General features: G+C 39.9%; 1 protein-coding gene across 1 annotated transcript in view; it reads right to left on the bottom strand.

The window, feature by feature from the left end:
- Positions 1-23968, bottom strand: part of SGCE (sarcoglycan epsilon) — a 77723-nt gene that overhangs the window by 41862 nt on the left and 11893 nt on the right. The gene's annotated exons all lie outside the window — the stretch shown is intronic.

Genomic DNA, 23968 nt, shown 5'->3' with positions numbered 1-23968 from the left:
TACACAAACACCCTTTTGTGCTGAGGCAAACATGATCTTCTGAAGGAATCCCCCCCCCCCTGCAGAAGCACCCACTGGCGTGTTATTGGTAGCCATTCCACTAGCTGTGGGAGGAACCAAAAATATGAAATCAGTACATCCGAAACAGAGTTACTGGAGATGGAATAACAAATGTCAGAGGCATTTATGCAAAAAATGTATAATGCCCCAAAGCAGGGTGGGTTGTTTGGTAAAGAGAGCAGAAAATGTCACTCCCACTCACAGTGCGAAAATGTAGCAAAGATGAGTAAAATACTCTTCTAACTAAAATCAGATCCATCATCTGCCTTTCTCTAAATACGGATATACCCACACACACCACGAATCTCAAAACTACCTGTATATTTCTCTATCTAATGATGCAAAACCCAAAAGTTTGAAATTTCTCAGGAAGATTGGACATGATTGTAATACTATAAATGCTCATGAAATTTGGGGCGATTTTAATTAGTGTTTCTTCTGTATGGTATTGGTCTGACATTTTTTGCGTTTACTTCCATATGCTTGCTCACACTGTAATTTGGAGATGTGCTTCCCCACCCATAAAGGCAGTGGCGGATTAAGGCTCATTGGTGCCCTAAGCACTGATAAATCATGGTGTCCCCCTCCTGTGTACATACTGTATAAATCTTCATTGGGTTATTTTTCTCTCAACTTTGTGGTGCCCCTTTTGGGCCTGGTGCCCTAAGCACGTGCTTAATCTGCTTAATGGTTAATACACCACTGCATAAAGGTCATATTAACACTACAATGTGTAGAGCTAACACTTGATAGACCTGCCCTCCATTAATTTATCCAAATTCCACTTTAAAACCACCCACATTAGTGGCCTTCACAAATCTATATAATGGCTTCTACAAATTAATTGAGAGCTATGGGAGAACATATCTTTTCTATTAGTAGTCTGCTAGTTTTCTGAACCTATTTTAATTAAACTTAGGAATTATTGTCAGATTTCAAGATCATAGTGGGAAGACAATTGGTGCCATAGCCTTACAGCAGAATCACCACTTAACAATTTATAGAATCCTCTAGTTATCCAACTAGTTTTGTTGTAGCAAAATAACAATAGCTGTAGGCTTTTTTATACTGCATCGCAAATTCTGAGACATGATAGACACTAGTAGTCATTAAGTCACTAGTAGACATCCTGCTATCAATTTATTGCTTAGATTTCTTCTTTCCCTTGGGTAACAGTTGAAAGAGAAATTGCCCAGCTAGAGCTAAATAAAAGTATAGGCACAACAATCTAGTTTTACAAGCATTTAGTTATTGTGTATGTTTATAATTAGCAGATTTGGAGATAAAATAGAAATACCTGGTGTTAGTTACAGAAATAAATTTTATTTCAGATATTTTTAAAAAGTGAAAGATGGATTCTAGGAAAGGCGTAATGTGTTCCTTCATGTAAGGGTGCCTCAAGTAGTAAGAACATGACAAAGAATATAATATAGCTTCAAGAGGTGTTGAATATATATATTTTTCTGACTGGAAAAAAGGAACTATTTACCGTATATCAAATTGCTAAACTACTCTACAATGTTAGTTCAATTAAAATATATATGTAAATTATTTTATGCTACATAACTGCAATAGTGATAAGAAAATTTATCCCATAGTATTATCTTGTTTTTAATGCAGATATAATCACATGCACATTATAAAATTTGCAGCATAATTCTATAATATACAGGTAGTCTTCAACTTACAACATTCATTGTAAGTCACTTGAATCACTTGAAAACTGTGGCAAGAAAGGTCATAAAATTCACAGCAGTTGTCTTGCTTAGCAACACAAATTTGAGGCTCAATTGTGGTCGTAAGTTGAGGAGTACATGCATACTGTTTCTGAGTCTTTCTGTGGAAACAGTGACATTCCTGGGGTTATGACTACAGTATAGTCAATTGTTAACTAACTTGCCATGGTAACTTGGCTATGCACTCTTCTGCCAAACAATGAAAACATTTATATTCTGTAACAGATCAGTTGATCAGAGAAATGGGGAGTTCTCTAACGTTGTCCCTGAAGATATGAATGGCTAATTAACAAAATTATTAATATGTTGAACATAAATGTATCAAATCATGTTACTGATCCCTGTTCTTATGCAGCTACGTGATCCTGTTTTTTCCAGCAGATTTAACAGAACTCTTTACTGTTCTCAATAAACAAAACAGCTTTGATAGCATTTTTAAGACTTGACTTTTTTTGTTAAGCAATAACAGCTGACTTTCAAATCCCCCTCAGACTTTGAAATAATGAATCATAAAGTTGTGCCTTTAATACGAGTTCTTCATAAGTAGTTTTATTTCAATTTGTATAACAGTGATAAGTTAATTTATGAAATAAAATTAATGTAATTATTGCTTTTAGTCATCATATTTATTAGTATTATTTTATCAAGGAAATTTTCCAAAACAAAACCTTAACCTCTGAATTAAAACCTTTTCAGATTTCTTGGACTGGTACAGAATTTAGATTTAGATTTAGCAATAAATCCAAATATAGATTTATGGCAACAGATCTAAAAATGTAATTTATCTAGCATTATAACTTTAGTCAAAACATGTTTTAATTCTGCTTTTCATTGTAATGAACATATATGAACATACAATCCTTGCATATAAGAACAAAACAGAATTGTGAGAACAAGAATCATTACTAGCTTCAACTGATATACCAGTTCTAAAATTTATTACATGTTCAAAAAGAGAAAGTAGCACCTATCTAAAAATTGAAGCAAGGAAATGTTTCATTGAAGCATTATTCAAAATAGCTTACAGGCCATTTCAAATGATTGAACATGTTTAAATCAACCATAATTCATGTTTGTGATGCTTTATGATCCAGATCTTATAACGTGATCTGACACAAGTATGTGCAATGGAAAAAATATTTTGGTAGAAATTTGGTTGTAAAACAAGTGGATAGACAGTTGCTAAATGAATTTTTCCCCATTTCACTACCTTTCTTGCCACAATTGGTAAGTGAATTACTGTAGTTGTTAAATTAGTTACACTGGTTAACTGGTAAGTGAATTTGCATTCTCAATGGATTTTGCTTGTCAGAAGGTTGCATAAGGTGATCACATAACTTGGGACATTGTAACTCATAAATACAGGGAATCCTCGACTTACAACATTTAATTTAGTAACCATTCAAAGTTACAACTGCATTGAAAAAAGTGACATGACTATTTTTCACACTTATGACCATTGCAGCATCCCTATGATCACATGATTTACATTTGGATGCTTGGCAACTGACTCACATTTATGACAGCTGCAGTGTCCCAGAGTCATGTGATCCCATTTTGCGACCTTCTGACAAGCAAAGTGAATGGAGAAACCAAATTCGTTTAACAACCGTTAAACTAATTTAAGAACTGCGGGGATTCACTTAACAAATGTAACGAAAAAAGTCGTAAAATGGGGCAAAGCTCACTTAACAAATTTCTCACTTAGCAACTTAAATGTTGGGCTCAATTACGGTTGCAAGTTGAGGACTACCTGTACGTACCCATTACCAAAGGTCCAAATTTTTATCATGGGGATGCTGCAAGGGTCACAAGTGTAAAAAGAGGTCATAAGTCACTTCCTTCAATATTGTTGCAACTTTGAACAGTCACTAAATGAATGGTCGTAAGTCAAGGACTACCTGAACAGAAAAATGAGACTGATGTTCCAAGGTTATTTCAGTCCTTGGCTGATTTTGATTGAGAATGTAGGTCACCCGTATGTCAGATGTACTTCTCCAATGATCTACTTTCTGGATATACAAGTCCAGTTGCATGATTAGATGAAAATGATTTTATTTGTAGAGCTGCCAGTTGCTTCTTTTTTGGGTTCAGAGGTGGCTGAAGCAAAGTCACCCAGCTTACGTTCATACCTAAGGCAATACTAGATGTCATAATCTTCTATTTACTAAACCAGAACTTTAACTTCTTTAACTTCAGCCATTGGACAAAAATCATAGAGTAGTTACTAACTTTTCCTTATCAGTATGCATTGAGTGGGATTCACAAACATCACTTTTTGCTTTGGTATTGGAAGTATAAATTATACTGTAAATTTTGCATATAATACCCAATTTCATGAGATAATTAATAAACTAGTATGATAGAAATGTAACTTAAAATAACATTGACACCTATTTTCTAATTTAGAAAATATAGAAACTGATTTAAATTAATAGAATTAATTTTAATAGGTACATTCAGAATTTCCAGTTAGGAAACAGAAATCAAATGTACAAGTATAGAGTTGTACTCCTTTATAATACTTGTAAAATGATGCAGAAGTGTTGAATGTGATACAACAATATTATATCACTACAAAACAAGCAATTTCAGACTGTACCAACAGAAATAATTGAGAATAATGCTTCCATTTCAATCAGATTGAAACAATATGTTCAGCTGTAAATATTACATCTAAAGAAGGATTAGACAGAGAAAGGCATTGAAGACAAAAAAGGTAAGTATAAAAAGTGGAAGGAGGGGGACATAACTAAGGCAGAATATCACCAAATAGCCCGAGCCTGTAAAGATGAAGTGAGGAAAGCTAAGGCTCACAATGAAGAAAGGCTTGCCACAAAAGTAAAAATTAACCAAAAAAAAAGCTTCTTCCAACATGTTAAAAACAAGAAAAATGTTAAGGAAACAATTGGTCCATTGCTAGGAGAAAGTGGCAAGAAGGTGACAAGCAACAGGGAGAAAGCAGAACTATTTAACTCATGTTTTGCATCTGTCTTTACACAACGGGATAAAACAGTCCAACCTATCAAAAGCGGCACCACAAAAATCAGATTAGGAACACAAATTGAAATAGGGAAGAAAATGGTAAGTGAGCACCTGTCTACCCTAGACGGGTTCAAATCACCAGGACCGGATGGATTACAACCCAGGGTTCTGAAGGAACTAGCAGACGAGATCTCAGAACCACTGAATTATATCTTTCAGAGATCCTGGAACACCGGGGAACTACCAGAGGACTGGAAAAGATCTGATGTCGTTCCCATCTTCAAAAAAGGGAAAAAATTAGATCCAGGAAACTACAGACCTATCAGCCTGACCTCAATACCAGGAAAGATTCTGGAAAAAATAATCAAGCAACGAATTTGCAAACACCTAGAAGCAAACAAAGTAATAGCCAAAAGCCAACATGGATTTGTCAAAAACAGATCATGCCAGACTAATCTTATTGCATTCTTTGATAATGTGACAAAATTAGTGGACCAGAGGAATGCCATCGATATAGTTTACTTGGACTTCAGTAAGGCTTTTGATAAGGTAGACCATAACCTACTACTAGATAAAGTAGAAGAATGTGGGTTAGACAGCATCACCACCAGATGGATTTGTAACTGGCTGACCAACCGCACTCAATGTGTAGTCCTCAATGGAACTGCATCTACATGGAGGGAAGTATGCAGTGGAGTACCCCAAGGCTCTGTTTTAGGCCCAGTACTCTTCAACATCTTCATCAATGATTTGGATGAGGGAATAAATGGGGAACTCATCAAATTTGCAGATGACACCAAGCTGGCAGGAATAGCCAACACTCCAGAAGACAGGCTTAAGATACAGAAGGATCTTGACAAACTTGAACATTGGGCACTATCTAATAAAATGAAATTCAATGGTGAAAAGAGTAAGATTCTACATTTAGGCAACAAAAACGGAATGCACAAGTACAATATAGGTGATACCTTGCTCAGTAGTAGTAACTGTGAAAGGGATCTTGGAGTCCTAGTGGACAACCATTTAAATATGAGCCAGCAGTGTGCAGCAGCTGCCAAAAAAGCCAACACAGTTCTAGGCTGCATCAACAGAGGGATAGAATCAAGATCATGTGAAGTGTTAATACCACTTTATAATGCCTTGGTAAGGCCACACTTGGAATACTGCATTCAGTTCTGGTCGCCACGATGTAAAAAAGATGTGGAGACTCTAGAAAGAGTGCAGAGAAGAGCAACCAAAATGATTAGGGGACTGGAGACTAAAACATATGAAGAACAGTTGCAGGAACTGGGTATGTTTAGCTTAAGAGAAAGAAGGACTAGGGGAGACATGATAGCATTGTTCCAATATCTCAGGGGTTGCCACAAAGAAGTGGGAGTCAAACTATTCTCCAAGGCACCTGAAGATAGAACAAGAAGCAATGGGTGGAAACTAATCAAGGAGAGAAGCAACTTACAACTGAGGAGAAATTTCCTGACAGTTAGAACAATTAATCAGTGGAACAGCTTGCCTCCAGAAGTTGTGAATGCCCCAACACTAGAAGTCTTTCAGAAGATGTTGGATAGCCATCTGTCTGAAACGGTATAGGGTTTCCTGCCTAGGCAGGGGGTTGGACTAGAAGACCTCCAAGGTCCCTTCCAACTCTACTATTGTATTAAGATAATAAGGAGTTTTAAACCTATCCAGTGAAATAGAACAACTGGTTATGCTTAGTCTTGAGAAGACATGAAGGGATGAGACAAAATATGATAACTTTTCAAGTACATGAAAGATATTGCAAAGAAAATTACTATTACAAGGAAAATCTCTTCGCTACCGTGTTTCCCCGAAAATACGCCAGGGGCTTATATTTTTTTGACCCACGAAATATGGCCTTGGGCTTATTAAAGGGGAGGGCTTATTATTTTTGGGTTGCCGGGCGGCTGCTCCCCTGTGACTGGGTTCCCGAAGAGCCGGGCACAGCCTCAGGGTCGAATGGCTGTGTTGCGCTGTCGCAGCAGCAACGCAGCAGCCATGAGGTGACCAAGCTTATGAGCAGCCGCCCGGCAACCCCCCTTTCCAGCCGTGCATAGTGCCACTGACCGACCTAGCAGTACCCGGAAGGCACCAAGCAACGCGAGCGCCTGTTCGCCGCCCTCCACCTCCCGTGGCTCGGTGCCTTCGGAATGCCCCTAGGTGAGTGAATGGGGCTCTGCATGGCTGCTGGCGCCGTCCGCCGCTTGGGTTTTTTTTTTCAAAGCACGGAGGATGGATGCCGCTCTGGAAGTACGCTCTATGGTTGTACAATCTGCAGCCCACAAACATAGAGCGTACTTCCAGAGCGGCATCCATCCTCCGTGCTTTGAAAAAAAAAAACCAAGCGGCGGACGGCGCCAGCAGCGCAGATGCCCTTCACGCGAGCGGGGAGCGGAAAAGCCGCTGCGAAACTCCCCTCCAGCCATGAAGAGCCCCATTCACTCACCTAGGGGCATTCCGAAGGCACCGAGCCACGGGAGGCGGAGGGCGGCGAACAGGCGCTCGCGTTGCTTGGTGCCTTCCGGGTACTGCTAGGTTGGTCAGCGGCACTATGCACGGCTGGAAAGGGAGGTTGCCGGGCGGCTGCTCATAAGCTTGGTCACCTCATGGCTGCTGCGTTGCTGCTGCGACAGCGCAACACAGCCATTCGACCCTGAGGCTGTGCCCGGCTCTTCGGAAGCCCGCTTGCAAGAGAGCAGCTGCCCAGCAACCCCCCCCCTCTTCAGCTGGACACAGCGCCGCTGATTGACCTAGCGGTACCCCGAAAGTACCAAGCAACGCAAGCGCCTTTGCCCCCACCTTATTCCCGTGGCTTGGTGCCTTCGGGATACCGCTAGGTCGGCGAGCGGTGCTCTGCCTGGTCGGAGGGGAGGGATTGTCCAGAGGGTTTATTTTCGAGGGTGGGCTTATATTTTTGCGCACGAGAAAAATGTCGCAAGGGTTTAGTTTCAGGACATGTTGTATTTTCGGGGAAACACGGTATTATTCCAACATGGAACAAGACACTTAAGTTTTATAAAGGCAGATTTTGGATGAATGTTATCAAAATTTCATAATAGTAATAGCATTTTGCAACCAATTATCCTAAAAGTGCTTTTTTCAAGATAACTGAAACTTCTGGTTTTTCTTTGAAGACATTTCACTTCTCATCCAAAAAGTTTCTTCAGCTCTCATCCAAGAAGCTTTTTTAGAGCTGAAGAAGCTTCTTGGATGAGAAGCGAAATGTCTTCAAAGAAAAACCAGAAAGTCCAGATGCCTCTTGAATAAGGACCTTTGGGACAACCATGACCTGGATGACTGAGAATCTCCATAGACAAACAACCAATTGTCTTTACTGAATAAGCTGAAGAAGAGGATAGAGATGTAGCTGACCTAGGTCCCTCCAATCCTATGATTACATTTTGAACACTTGTATTATGGAATTTGCTATATTTAAAGAAATCTAAATATTACCTGGAAATACACCACATGACAGATAGTATAACATTCTTTTATATTAAAATACAGGTAGTCCTTGACTTATGACCATAACTCAGCCCAAATTTTATGTTAGTGAGACATTTATTATGTGAGCTTTTCCCCATTTTATGACTTTTCTTGCCATATTTGTTAAATGAATCACTGCAGTTGTTAAATTAGTAACACAGTTATTAAGTAAAACTAGTTTCCCATTGACTTTGCTTGTTAGAAGGTCGCAAAAGAGGATCACATGACCCCTCCCCGGGACATTGCAGCTGTCGTAAATGTGAGTCAGTTGTCAAGCATCTCTAACCATGCAGATGCTGCAGTGGTCATAAGTGTGAAAAATGGTTGCAAGTTACTTTTTTCAGTGCTGTTGTAATTTCAACAGTCACTAAATGAACTGTTGGAAGTCAAGGACTGACTACCTGTAAATCAATACATCCTGCCTTAGATAAAATTTTAGGATCTTCAACTTTCTGCCTTTTACTTTCATATTATTTTCCATATGAGAAAATACTGCAAATTCTTTTTCCTTATTTTTACATCTGTTCCTTTGTGGATTTTTAAAAATCACATTATAACTTGTGACAATATTCTCCAATAACACTTCTGGAGCCCTCTGTAGGCCAAAGAGAATAATGAATGCTGAAACTCCAATTATAGTAAAGTTAATCTCTACAGTATAGTATGAAAAGCTATATGGCAAACTATTATACAGGAATAATGACTCTACATCTTCTAGAAATCCATAAATTGACATAGCTCTTCAGCAATCATTGAAATTTATTTTAAAATGAGATTAAAAGGGACTTCTTTTTAATGAAAAAAAAAGTTAAAAATAAAATACTAGTTTTATGCAACCAAATAACAACAACATAACAAATAACAATAAAAAGATATGCAGGAAATGCTGCATTTTTATATAGTAAAAGGGCACAATAAAAGTCCTGAGAATTACATCAGCAAGGAATGTGTACCTCTAGAATAGTCACTCTTGCTTATAACTTCAAAATAAGAGTCAGGTTTTGAATAATCCAAAACATGGTGAAATTGGATAGGACTCTGTAGGCATAAGAGAAGGCAACTTATAAAAGAATTGCAAAAAAAAAAAATTCCAGAAGAAAGCAATAGCAACTATTTCTGGATTCTTTTGGAAAAAAGTATATTGACAAATTGGAAACATTTAGATAAGTTTAAATGTCAGTGAGGGATTCCCCAGGTTGAAAGGTACACTTTTAATTAATAAAGGTTGAATATGATGTGGCCATAACAAAGTCAATCAGAAAGAAAAGTTTGATGTTTTACAAGGATACCTAACAGAACTACGGAATGTGGAAAGCAATGGAGTCAGTATTGTTAAGGTAGAAATGAAGCATTGTTTTTTTTTATTGTTTTAATTAAACAAAAACACAAAAAAGAATCATCCTTCATTACATCTTGTAGAAAGCGTGTCGATTGGTTACAAATAAATTTCCTGCGTTTCAACCACAATCATTACTTATACTTCATTCATATTGAATTGTACATTTTAAATCAAAAATCTTTATGTTACTATCAATGTAACACCATTCTCATTTAACTAGAATTATTCAAACATACTTTTATCTGAAATCATTTGTGTTTAAAGACACAACCACCTACTGGCATTCATTAGCAATTTCAATAAACCTTGAATAACATTATACCTTTATAACATATTCTGAAAAAAATCAGTTAATAAAATATCTAAGCATTCCCCCCACCTTTCCCCCCCAACTCACTATTTAGAACTTGTATCTAATTTGCTTTTACCAATACCAACACACATGTATAAATCATTAAACATTATCCATTAACATTTCCTTGTTATTATTGTAGTTAGCTAAAAATTATTTACTATTTATGTCACATCGCCTCTCATCAGACTCAAAAAAGATGACACCTTTATAACAAAATCTAAACAAAAATTTGTTAATAAAATTCATGTCTTTTTTCCAGGTCCCAATTTGCAATTTATATCCAAGTTACTTTTACTACCGTAGTTAAGATTATCATTTCATTATTATTATCGTAGTTAATTACTTGTTAACGAATAAACATTTAAGGACAATCTAAAACAATCTACAAAATACTAAAATTCCTACTTATTAATCACCAAAAAATTAACTAAATTTTTTATCATCAACTTTCATTATCAACCTGTATCTTTCCAGTAACAAAACAGTCTTTTCTCTTTTGCTAGTTGTTGTGTCAATTCTCTTTTTAACACCTTTATAAAGTTTTTATAAACTTCTCTCCACACTTTGTTGCTTAAAAGATCTCTCAGATAATCTCGTTGCCCTTGAACTTGTATTGAAATTAGCTTATCTTTGGTTATGAGACATGTTTCTGAAAAGGTTTCTCTTCTTAACTCCATCATCATCAGCCTTTTTTTTTCTCCTGTATCTTGAAAACAGGGATAGAACTCCAGTTTGTCAAATTCATTTTTCCATATTCCCTTCTTCCACTTTCACCCATATTTGCTCCATTAATAAATTCATCTGTTGTCTTATCTTTATCTTCTATATCTTATTTTTTTAATTTTTGGGGCTCCAACCCCCTCATCTTTTGCTGTGAGAAACAATAGACTATCCAACTTCTTCTCAAATCTCCCAAATTCTTCCAATATATTTTGAATTCCAGCCAAGATATTTGAAAACTTAAGGATTCCTCATCTGCATATTGATCCATGTTTCCAGGGGAAAAAAGAGAGGAAAAGAAAAAAGAAGTCTAAAATCCACTGCCGCTTTAGCCTTCCAAGCCTCTTTTGTGTATATAAATATATTTATTTTAAATTGACTTAAGCACAAGTTCTTTTATACTCTTCAAAAAAGAAGGGTTCTGTCTTTTTTTTTTCTTTTCCTTCCCTTGCCAAAATATTTCACAAAGGCACCTGCAAGAACAATCCTTGCCCTTGGCTCTTTATCAGTTTCTGTAAGCAAGTTGCAAACCCTTCAGTTACAAAGTCAGTGTGATCAAAGAAGAGAGAACAAAAGATACATTGTTTCTAAAAAACCAGACTCTGACTTCTGAGTGGCAGATTCGACTTTCTCATACTTGTCTCAAGCTTATGGAAAACAAAGGACTTTAAATGTCTTTAATGGAATTTAATAACAAGTATTAGAAAGAATTGTTAAAATTAAAAAAGGTTTTAGTTCAAGCCAAAAATAAGGTAGCAAAGAATAGGAGAAAAAAATCTATCCGTTCACTTAAGAGGAGAAACAGGAAACGTTATGGTCACTTCAATCCACAAAAACATTGTTACAAAGGAAAAAAACTTTCCAAGGCAGTCCAATAAAAATAAATCTCGCCGCTTTATTCTTTTACTTAAGGGACTAATTTATCTTTTTTTTAAAGTTTCTTTGGGCAATCTTTCTCAAAGAAAAAATCTCACCAGATGGACTCACTTTCACTTCCTTCTTTCCGGAGCTGTCTCTGACTTCGTCAGCTTGGGGGTGTCTGTTTGCCGCCGGCTTGGAGCACTTCCCTTGGGTCAATCAGGGACTTTACGATGTCCCTGAGACCAGCAAGGCTTTGTCTTCCTGTTCACCCTCTCTACAGGATGGTTTAGGTCCAAATGGACCGTCCAGCAGGAAAAGTGTCAACAGCAGTTTCGGACTGTCGAGACCGCACATTGCTTCGTCGCGACATGGCTCTCCTTCTTCCGAAATGAAGCATTGTTGTTGTTAGTTGTGAAGTCGTGTCCAACCCATCGCGACCCCATGGACAATGTTCTTCCAGGCTTTCCTGTCATCTACCATCCTCTAGAGTTGATTTAAGCTCACACCTATTGCTTCAGTGACTCCATCCAGCCACCTCATTCTCTGTCATCCCTTTCTTCTTTTATCCTCAATCTTTCACAGCATTAGGCTCTTCTCCAGTGAGTCCTTCCTTCTCATTAGGTGGCCAAAGAATTTGAGTCTCATCTTCAGGATCTGGCCTTCTAAAGAGCAGCCAGGGTCAATCTCCTCTATGACTGACTGGTTTGATTATCTTGCAGTCCAAGGGAGTTGCAAGAGTCTTCTCCAGCACCACAATTCAAAGGCCTCAATTCTTTAGCACGCGGCCTTTCTTATGATCCAATTTTCTTATGGTCCAACCTTCACAGCCATACATTGCAACTGGGAAAACCATAGCTGTGACTATATGCACTTTTGTTGGGAGGGTGATGTCTCTGTTTTTAGTATGCTGTCTAGAGTTGCCATAGCTTTCCTCCCCAGGGACAAGCGTCTTTAAATTTCTTGGCTGCAGTCCCCATCTGTGGTGATCTTGGAGCCCAGGAAAATACCTACCTCCATTTCTTCCCCATCTATTTTCAAGGAATTGAGAGGGCTAGATGCCACGATCTTAGTTTTCTTAATGTTGAGTTTCAAGCCAACTTTTGCACTCTCCTTCTTCACTCACATCAAGAGGCTCATTAGTTCCTCTTCACTTTCTGCCATTAGAGTGGTTTCATCTGCATATCTGAGGTTGTTGATATTTCTCCCGGCAATCTTAATTCCAACTTTTGATTCATCTACCCCACCTTTCTCATGATGAAGCATATGGTACTAAATGAAGCATATGGTACTATATTTGCATGTTTTTGGTACAGTTAGTCATCAGTTTACAACTAGAATTGGAACCAGAGCTTCCATTGTTAAGCAAGGCGGCTGTTAAGTGAACCATGTCTGATTTTAGACTGTTGTGCTAAAGTTAAACAAATCATTGCAGTTATTAAGTGAATCACATGGTCATTAAAGGAATCTGATTTCCCCTATTCACTTTGCTTGTTGGAAGTCAGCTTTATTGCAAATAGTGATCACATGACCCAATAAGGCTAAAACTGCTGTAAATATATGTTGATCACCAAATGCCCGAATTTTGATCATGTCCCTTGGGGATGCTGGACAGTTGTAAGTGTGAGGATGGAGTTTTTTCAGTGCTTTCGTAACTTTGAAAAGTTACCACTAAATGAATGGTTGTAAGTCGAGAACTACCCATAGACGTCAGCTTTTGAAATCCACAACAGATACTTTGAAATACAACAGTATACTATTCAGAACATAGGAACAAACAAACAAACAAAATGGCAATGATGCCCCAAAAGGACATAGGTAACTATGCTGTTGACTAGAACCTTGCAGCCTAGCAAGATCATATGCTTTAGAATTAATGGATAATTTGTGAATATCAATGCCATACAAGTGTATATATAGCTATTATAAATGCAATGAAGGAAGATATTAAGGAGTTCTATGCAGTGGTGAAATCTAAGTTTTTTGCCTACTGGTTCTATGGGCGTGGCTTGGTGGGGGGTCATGTGACTTGGTGGGGGGGTCAACTTTTTTTCACTTTTTAAAGCAATTTTTTCCTGCCTATTCGCCCGAAGCGTCAGGAAAAAAATGCTTTAAAAAGTGGGAAAAAGAGGCTTCCGATGATCATGCAGATCAGCTGTGAGCCACGTGATCGTTGGAAGCTTTTTCCCCCCACAAAAAAATGCTTTAAAAAGTAGGTGGGAAAGCTTCTGACGATCGCGCGGCTCACAGCTGAGCTGCACGATCCTCAGAAACTTTTTTTTTACTACCAGGAACAATTGTCCCCACCAGTTTGGCCGAACCGGGCCAAACCGGGAGGATTCACTCCTGGTTCTGTGGCAATTTAAATAAACGCTCAACGTAGCCTCTATAACATCGTGGTACTATTATTAGGTGGTTTTAAAGTACAAGTTAGAGGAATGGAAGAACCTGACTATAAGAAAATTTGAGTTAGACAAATACAAAACGCAGGAGATAACCTAATATAATTTTGCTAAGATAATTGCTTTTTCATTGTAAGAACACTTATATGTAATGCTTTTTTAAAAAATTTGTGACAGAATATAAATGTACTATATAAATAAATAAATCCAAATTCTATATCTGTCCGACACCAGATGGACAACACTTAAATCAAAAGTATTATGTAATAACAAGCAAGTGCTAGATAAGTGCAGCTGTCCAGGTGCAAACTGTAGACATTTCATGTATTACTGGAATCAAATATATACTAAACTTAAAAAAAAAAGTAGGTATGCAGCAATATTTCATTTACACTCACATTACAAGATCAATATAAGGAACAGATTTTCTACACTTGACCTATGCAGAAGGAACGTGAATAGATAGACTGCAAAATATTCTAAAAATTTCAAAAGAGAAAGATTTAAGTGACTTTCAGAACAAGCTATCAAGATAGCTAAGGACAGATGATGAATGCTCAGAAGAAAAAGTAAGCGAACATAACTTTATTGATTAGTTAATTGAACATAAGAAAACAATAGGTTTCAGACACAATAAGTTATAATAAAATTAGAATAAGATTCAATACACTAAGATTAAAATAAAATAAAGATAAAATAGAGTACAAACACAAAAAATGTGTACTAAAATACAAAACGGTATGTGTACATACTGTTATCTTTATTTTATCCTATCTTGCTTTATTTAATCTTATTTTATTATATCTCCCAGTAATAATCAGTTGTCAACTGAACAACCCTAACCCTAACCATAAACTTAATAGTTCTAATGACTATATACGCTTTGTGCCTTAAAGGAAATAAGATCATCTTTTCTTATGGTCTCCCTTGTTGGAGCATATACTTGGCATATGAATAGGATGTGCACAGTGTCTTCTATTTCTGATGCTCCACAATGCTTTGAGTATATGAAACAGAGACTTTCAGTGTCAAGCTATAAATGTCAACTAAAGAATAAAATAACAACAAAAAGAAAACGAAAGGTGTTTTTAAGAAGATGGGAGAAATCAAACAAAAAATTTCAGCAAAAATAAGTTTCAACCAGGTTATAGTAGCTAATAGAAGCAGAGGAGACAAAAATCTACATGGAGCCCCGTACAAATATGGTAAGACTGTAAAATGACATAAATATTTTTAGAGATTATACCAGGTGGTATTTACTGAATGTACTGCAGTAGAAAAAGAAGTAAACTGGAACAGACTAGCTGTTAGAAGGAAAGTACTATCATTAACTATAGAGATGGAAGGGAATGAAAATTTAGGTTCCCCTCGCACATAAGTGCTAGTCGTTCCTGACTCTAGGGGGAGATGCTTATCTCCATTTGAAAGCCGAAGAGCCAATGCTGTCCAAAGACATCTCCGTGGTCATATGGCCGGCATGACTAAACACTGAAGGTACACAGAACGCTGTTACTTTCCTACCAAAGGTGATACCTATTTTTCTACTTGCATTTTTATGTGCTTTCAAACTGCCAGGCTGGCAGAAACTGGGACAAGTAACGGGAGCTCACTCAGTTACATGGTGCCAGGTATTCGAACCACCGAACTGCCAACCTTTCAATCGACAAGCTGAGCTTGTTGATTGAAAGGTTGGTAGTTTGGCGGTTCAAATATATTATAGCGTCACGTTGGTGTCATGTGACATATCATGACTTTTTTCCCGTTCACTAAAACGGGTGGATGTGGCCAGCGCATGATGTATCTGGGCTGTTGGCTATGAGTTTGATGCCCCTCCTTTAAGCACACAAGCTAATGTATGAACTGAGTGGTTCAGACTAGAGAAACAAATGAGACAACAAACTACAGGTAGTCCTCATCCTATGACCATAATTGAGCCAAAATTTATGTTGTTAAGTGAGATATTTGTTGAGTTTTGCCCCATTTTATGACCTTTTTTGCCACAGTTGTTAAGTGAAACCCTGCAGTTATTAAGTTAGTAACATGGTTGTTAAGTAAATTTGGCTTCCCCATTGACATTGCTTGTCAGAAGTTTGCGAAAGCGGATCACATCATCCTGGGACACTGCAACCGTCATAAATATGAGTCAGTTGCCAAGCATCTGAATTTTGATAACCTGACTATGGGGATGGTGCAACAATCATAAGTGTGAAAAATGGTAATAAGTCACTTTTTTCGGTACCACGTAACTTTGAATAGTCACTAAACGAACTGTTGTAAGTCAAGTACCACCTGTATATTGTTAGATAGATGATTACCGTATTATAATCCAATTTCTTCCCTATTTTCACCTCCTATAATTTCCCTGGGACTGGCACCAATAGAAGCTTTATGAAAACCTAATTATTTTGTTTATCCCATTCCTTCATCAGCAGTTACCTTTCAGATACTGATTTTCCTTATATACAACCATTGAATTTTTAAAAAAGAAAAGATCTCTTTATCATTAATTGAAACATAACTTTTCTGCACAGGATAAACAGTGTTGATGATGAACATCTAAATGTTAGATGAGGAACCCATTTGGCTCCTGAGCAAGATGTTTCTTTCCCTTGATTTATGGCCTTTGGGCCATAATTTATGGATATAAAGTCCAAGATAGTTTAGACTTGATAGGCTTAAAATTTGGGAATTAGTGGAGGTACCTGAAAAAGGAAATGTAGAGTGTCAAATTCTCATGGTTAGCAATTGCATTGTAGTATTTTACTTTATAATGTTTCTTTTCAATGTGCACTTTAACACTACCTGTTGTTATGTATGTCTGTATAATTGATAATGAGACACCACAGACTTTATTAAACAGTAGGTAGTGAGAACATATAAATGTATTGAAAACTTGCTCTCTCAGCCTTCTGACAACTTTAGTCTCATCAAAACCTGACATTTTGTTTCTACAAATGACACTAGATACAGTTTCCATGGAAACTGAAGATTCGGCCCAAGCATTCTCCAAGCAGGCAGATATGAGTATGTTTATTTTTTTATTTTGCTGATCAAACAGAGAATGTCACCTTATCAGAAAGCATTATAACATAGCAAGCTTTTAGAAAGAAGATCCCTCCCCCACACTTCCACATCCTAGACATTAATTTGTGAAATGATATAATACAGCAGATTTAACACATCAAAGGTTATATGTACATTAGATACCCTTCATTGAGGAAGCTATTACTAATCCTATAACATCCTCCTACCAAAAGGGACAGTTGGGCAAAACTCTAACCAAAGTGCATTGTCAGATGACCTACAATGACCCAGGGTAGCTTCTCCTGATGTTCCAATGGGCTTTTGTGGCCTTCCAGCAGAGCTGGCAACAGATTTAAACAGTGAGGAGGTTGGGGAGGAACATGGGCCAGTACTGGAGTCTGGGGAAGGCTCTGATGAGGGCTCTGTGTCAGAGGCAGAAAGGGGGCCATAGCTGTATGCCAGTTATCAGCTGCCTTCAGAGTCAGACATCAGTGAGGCAGATGAACAGCTGGAGCCTGTTTCCAGGGTGTGCATGCACAGAATTGCCAGACGAAGGGAACAGCTAAGGAACAGGGAGCAACTTGGGAGTAAGACCACAGGTGGATGATGAATGGACCCTCCCAGAGGAAATAAAAGAGTGAAAGGGGAGTGGAGTTTGCAGGAGACAATTAGTTCTCTTAATTGGTTTGCGACTCTCCGAGACTCCTTGCCAAGTTTTGCAGATATCGGCCTGTCAGCTCTCCAAGCCAGATAAGGTCTGTGACTGTAAATCCTCCCTCAAAAGACTTTGCTGGATGTGAATGAGCAAAATTCACAGTAAATTAATAAAAGGGGTTTTTGTCAGGACAAGGAGTTTGCTTCATGCTCTTGGGAAGCCTCGGTCAGAACACGGGCTGCACTTGAACTCCAATAAACCTTCAGGCAGTTAATAGTCTCCTCCATGCTATGGGCCAGGGAGTCATAAATCAATGTATGAGGGGAAGTGTATTGCCCTTTTTTACTCTTTGTTTTCTGGGCTCAGCTGAGATGGAAAGGGTTTTCTCCAAAGGTTCAGTATGCTTAGGGTTCCCTGTTATTGGAGGTTCCCCCTCTGGCTCCATCTGTCATGGGGAAGGCTCTTCCCCCCCTCACCTAGACACTCTATGCCAGGGGTGTCAAACTCAAGGCCTATGGGCCACATTCGGCCCATAGGGTGCTTAGATCTGGCCCACAGGGCCTCTCTGGAAAAGCGAAGGAGCAGCCCCCAGTGTCTCTGCCAGCAAAAATGGATGTCTAAGGAAGAATGCCTTAGGCCCTTTCGAACTCTGTTTTTAGCTGTGATGGCCTCCTGTAACTCTCTGCCAGCGAAAATGGAGCCAAAGAGGACCACACACAGCTCTCCTGAGCTCCGTTTTTGCTGCCACAATGCTCGGGTGACGTTGAGCTGGCCACGCTCTCCCTGGCCACCCCCCACTCCACCCCCAAGGTCAAACACTACCCTGATGTGGCCCTCAATGAAATCCAGTTTGACACCCCTGCTCTATTCATGTCCTGTTCCTGGGCACAAGGCACAAATTCAGAGGCCTGCAGCCTAAGAGTCCTTGGACAAATATTCATGTCAGATGAGGATGGTGTGGGGCCTCAATAGACTCAGATGGCCACCAACAGTCCATACAGCATCCTTCTGGGTGAATTCAGTACACTGGCAGCTTCTCACAGACAAGGTATGGCTGGGAACTCCACCAGTCAGCTAATTTATGCCTAAATTCCTCAACAGTATTCAGTTGCCAGGTTGCAAGTCCCGAACCTCTATTTTCAGATCAATTTTTTTCTTACTTCTTTGGCCTCGTCCCTCTGAAGCAGCCCAAGCCTTCTTATACAAAGTCTTCAGGTTTGTCCTCAGTTGGCCCACATATCCCTGGTGGGAGATAAGTGATGTCTGGTCACAGTGTCACTGCGTTAAATTGTTTGCTAGTCTGAACTGAATAGCTGAAATGAAAGAGTTACTGCGCAGGTCATAAGGTCTTATCTGACAATGATGTACTGCGCCTGCTCTTCACACATTCCAGAGACTTCTCTTCCCTTTTGATCTTTGTCCGTCTGCCAGGAAGCTGGGAGACAAACTGTTTCTGCCAAAATGTAACAATTAGATAGATTTGTTTATTTCTTTGTTTTATTATTTTTGTATTAAAGCTTGTTTTTAATTAGAATATGTTTTCCGGGATTTTATTTCTTTTTTCGCACCTTAAAGATAATGCTGTTTGGAAAAGCCGCGATCTAAGACCTCATCTAGTTCAGGGTGAAATATCTTCCCCTGACACACAGGGTCTGTTCTAAGGAGACACCAAATGCTAAATCCATGAGCAATAGAGCTTCCTTCCCAAACATCAACTGGTATGGGGAGTGTCACAGGGGTGGGATTCTACCGGTTTGGGTGAACCAGAAGCTCCAACGACAGTGGTGGGTTTCAAAAAAATTTAGAACCTATTTTGTACGTGTGGCCTGTTTTGTGGGAGTGGCTTGATGGTCATGTGACCAGGTGGGTGTGGCCAACTTGGAAAATGTGGTGAAACTCACTTAACAACGCTCTTGCTTAGCAACCAAAATTTTTGGCTCAATTGTGGTCATAAGTTCTCTTCTTTCTTTCTTTCTTTCTTTCTTTCTTTCTTTCTTTCATCTCTCTCTCCCACTTCCTTTTTTCTTTTTTCTTTCTTTCTTCCTTTCTTTCTCTTTCTCTTTCTGTGTGTGTGTGTGTGTGTCTGTCTGTCTGTCTGTCTGTCTCTGTGGCTCTTTGTCTCTCTCTCCCTCCCTCCATGTCTCTCTCCGTCATTCTCTCTGTCTGTCTATTTCTCTCTCTCTCTATCTATCTCTCTATCTCCTCCCTCTGTGTGCGTGTGTCTCTCTATGTCTGTCTGTCCGTTTCTGCCTCTCTCCGTCTCTGTATGCCTCTGTCTGTCTGTCTCTCACTCACACACAGACACACACACACACATATACTGTGGTCACCTTGTTGAGTATTCCAATCACATTTGAAACACTCAACAACTGGCCTGTATTTATGGTTTTTTGCAGTATTCTGCAGTTATAGGACCAAAATATATGGATAAAAGTACCTGGCAGCAGTGTTCCCTGGGGGGCTCTGCAGAACAACCCAAGACTGATGTCACCACATCTGCCCTCTTTGGGGATAGGTCCTCTTCAGAAGGACGAGGTCCTGCTGTCCCCCTCGCGTTCCTTGTCTTCCGGCCGTGGCCCCACACTGTAGAAAAGATAGGTGCATGCATGCCCCGCACAATTACAGGCCCAGAGAATGAATCCTCTGCACAAGCCCGGGAGACTGAGAACAAGTTCCCGCCATCACGAAGGCTTCAGGATGAGGGATGGAATCTTTGCCCTGGGACGTAAAGCTCCATCCACCAGAGGCAGCAGGACCAAAGCCCCTATCCCAACTGGCCCCCTCCCTCTGAAGGCAAGGGACCCGACAGCCCCACTGCCTCTAGCTTCCCTCTGAGAGTTTCCAGTCTCCGGGGCTGTAATTGTGCAGTGAGTGCGCACGCGCTTATGTTTTCCATGGGAGGTTGCGGATGGGCTCCAGATGGGCCAACGGTCCCTCCTCCGGCCTGCCCCTCCTCACTTGCCCACCAGCAGAAGTATTCCAGGAGGTTTTGGCTGGCAGGCGCACAGAGGGAGGGTGGGGAATTGCAGAGGGAGGAAATCGCATGGATTCCCCACCCCCTTCATTGGAAATGAGGCAGCTGTCAGAGGAGAGAGCAGCGCATGCACGTGGGCTTGTCCAACAAATTCTCCCCTCCTGTTCTTTCTTTTGCTGCTTCTATACGCTGCGCAGGTTGCGCTCCCTTGTCTTTCACAGCCACCTCATTTCCAATTGGTGGGTAAGAAACCCAACTTTTCCGTCCATCTCCATGGATCCCTGCCCCAATTGGAAATGATGAAGTTCCACACAGGGATTTTCAAATAGCTGAGTTCGGGAGGGGAGTTTGGCTGTTTGAAAAGCCCCGCGTGAAACTCCTCTCCTATTCCTTATTTTGCTGTTTGTACACACCGTTCAGGGCACGCTGCCTTGTCTTTCACAGCCGCCTCGTTTCCAATTGGGGCAGGGATCCATAGAGAGGGATGGAAAATATGGATTTCTTCCCCCCACCCCAATTGGAAATGAGGCAGCTGTGAAAGACAAGGAAGTGCGACCCATGCGGTGTGTATAAACAGCAAAAGAAGGAACAGGAGGGGAGGATTTGTTGGACAAGCCCACAGGTGCGCGCTGCTCTCTCCTCTGATAGCCACCTCATTTCCAATGAAGCGGGTGGGGAATCCATGCAATTTCCTCCCTCTGTGATTCACCACCTTCCCTCTGCATGCCCACCAGCCAAAACTTCCCAGAAGGCTTCTGTGGTGAGCGAGCAGGGGGAGGGCAGGGACCATTCCGGTACCGGGCCCCCGGAAGCCCCGGGATGGGAAGACATGCTAAATTCTTTCAACCGGTATGTGTGTACCAGACAGGACTGGCTGAAACCCAGTCTGTCCAATGATCAGCTGGGAGCGAACTGGTTCGCCCCTTCTATCAGATGGGCCCACTTGTCCACCTGTGCTATTTTACTACCTTTATCTTCTCAGCTGATTCATGAGGCAGAGCAGATTGCCATGCAAATCAGCTGAGTTACTCCTCTCAAAAAACTGGAAGTGCATATTTCTTCAAACTGAGCATGCACGAAGGCATACAAATTGTGCAATCACTGAACCAGTTGTTAAACCAGGAGGATTACACCACTGGTCCAGTAGCATCATTTTCCACACTATTGTACAGATGCACAACTGCAGAAATGTCACTGCATTTATTTGGTTTGCCAGCTGTGCCTACATTTTGAGTTATACGGTAGAATGAACTGTCTCTTATCTAAGCTTCACTGCGCATGTCACACATTCTTTCACACCTTCACTTTTCTTTTCTTTTGTCCGTCTGCCAAAGCAGACAGGAACTTTGCCAAGATGTAATCATTAGCTTGGTAAGTTTGTAATTTTAGTTTCTTTACAATAAATTTTTTTTCTTAGAATATATCTCGGGTTTATTTTGCTTATTTAAAAAGTATGCTTCAAGGAAATGCCACGATTCATACCTCGTTAAATTACAGGGCTTAATTCACACCCTGACAAATGGTAGCAGAAGATGGTTTCGATCCATCGATCTCTTAATTGGAGAGATCGGAGTGTCTCCAATCTCTCTGATGAAGAGGTCGATGGATCGAAACCATCCTCTGCTACCATTTGTCAGGGTGTGAATTAACCCCTGTAATTTAACGAGGTATGAATCCTGGCATTTCCTTGAAGCATACTTTTTAAAGGAGAAACAGTTGTCACTTTACTACCTGCCTGCCCTCTGCTCTGCCTCTCTTGCTGCCGCTTGTTTACTGGCCTGCTCACCAGTTCCGCTGCACCTGCCTCGCCACCTCTCATCTGGCCAGTCACTTGCATGGCTCTATGCACCTCTCACTGCTGCTTGTCCACTGGCCTGTTCACCTGGCTCTACTGTGCCTCTCTTCCTAGTGCTCATCTACTGGTCTTCTCACCTGGCTCCGCTGAATCTCACTTGCCACCAGTTGCCTGGCTCCTTGCTTGCACAGCTCCACTGCACTTCTCTCATTGCTGCTCGTCTTCTGCCATTTCAAAATAGTTCTGACATATCTCATCCAAGGTATTCCAGACAATATGCTGCCTGTGAAGGATAAGATGATTCTTTCTCTTCCATTTAGTAAACAACTGATAAGTAGGTGGCTAGTGGCATTGGTTCAATACCAACTATAGGACATAATTCCACATCATACTTGAGGCCTTGGTCAGGAGGTCACTGTAAGTTACATTCTAATAGAAAGCATATTAGGGAGAAATGGCAGATAATTTTCCCTGGTTCTACCAGCATCTATCATGAAGGTAGTTTTCTCAACAACAATTAACCAGTGGAACAACTTGCCTCCAGAAGTTGTGAATTCTCCAACACTGGAAATTTTTAAGAAGGGATTGGACAAATATTTTTTTAAATGGTATGGGGTTTCTTGCCTGAGCAAACTGGGGGTTGACTAGAAGATCTCCACAGTCCCTTCCAATTCTGTTATTCTATCCCTATCCCTATCCCTATCCTATTCCATTCCATTCCATTCTTTCTACTGTGAGATAGGGTCAGGACTATCCTTGTCTTTTCAAAAACACACACGTGCACAATTCAGTTCCTCAGTTATCTATAAACTCCATTGTGGTTTCAGCTTTCTCTATCAAAGCAGAAAATATGTACCTCATTGCGGCTTTTGCCATGATGTTTAAATTAGTCTATCTTTCTTCATAATGATATGATTTCAGCAAAGTTGCGCAACTAACACAAGGAACAAACTTGAACCATTAATGAGCCTTGGTGGCACAGTGGTTAGAGTGCAGTACTGTCAGATGGCTGCCTGCAATTTGGCAGTTCAAATCTCACCAGGCTCAAGTTTGACGCAGCCTTCTATCCTTCTGAGGTGGGTAAAATGAGGATCCAGATTGTTGGGGGCAATATGCTGACTCTGTAAACCACTTAGAGAGGGGTGTAAAGCACTGTGAAGTGGTATATAAATCTAAGTGATATTGCTATTGCTAATAGCAAATAAAATAATGAATACACCTTTAAGCTACACAGCCAAACTCTCCTCTGTGCTAGTTTTATGAACTGCCTAGTTTATCTTTGACAGCAGATACAGTGTAAGGTGACGATTTCAGAAAGGTGTTACAATAGAACCTCTGGTTATGAATGCTTCTGACCATGACTAAACAGTATTCTTACCAATAGTGGGTTTCAATTTATTTTACTACTGGTTTGCTTGTGTGCGCTTGCGTGCTTGCGTGACACATCTGCGCATGTGCAGAAGCATCTGGATTCAGAATTTTTTTTGCAGCCGATTTTCCCTACCGCACAATTTTTTTTTTTTTGTAAGCACCAAATTTCCAAAATTAGGTTTGGGTCACGATC

This window comes from Natrix helvetica (genome assembly GCF_964273705.1).
Source record: "Natrix helvetica genome assembly, chromosome: Z".
NCBI lineage: Eukaryota > Metazoa > Chordata > Lepidosauria > Squamata > Natricidae > Natrix > Natrix helvetica.
This window is presented reverse-complemented; position numbering and strand designations above follow the sequence as displayed.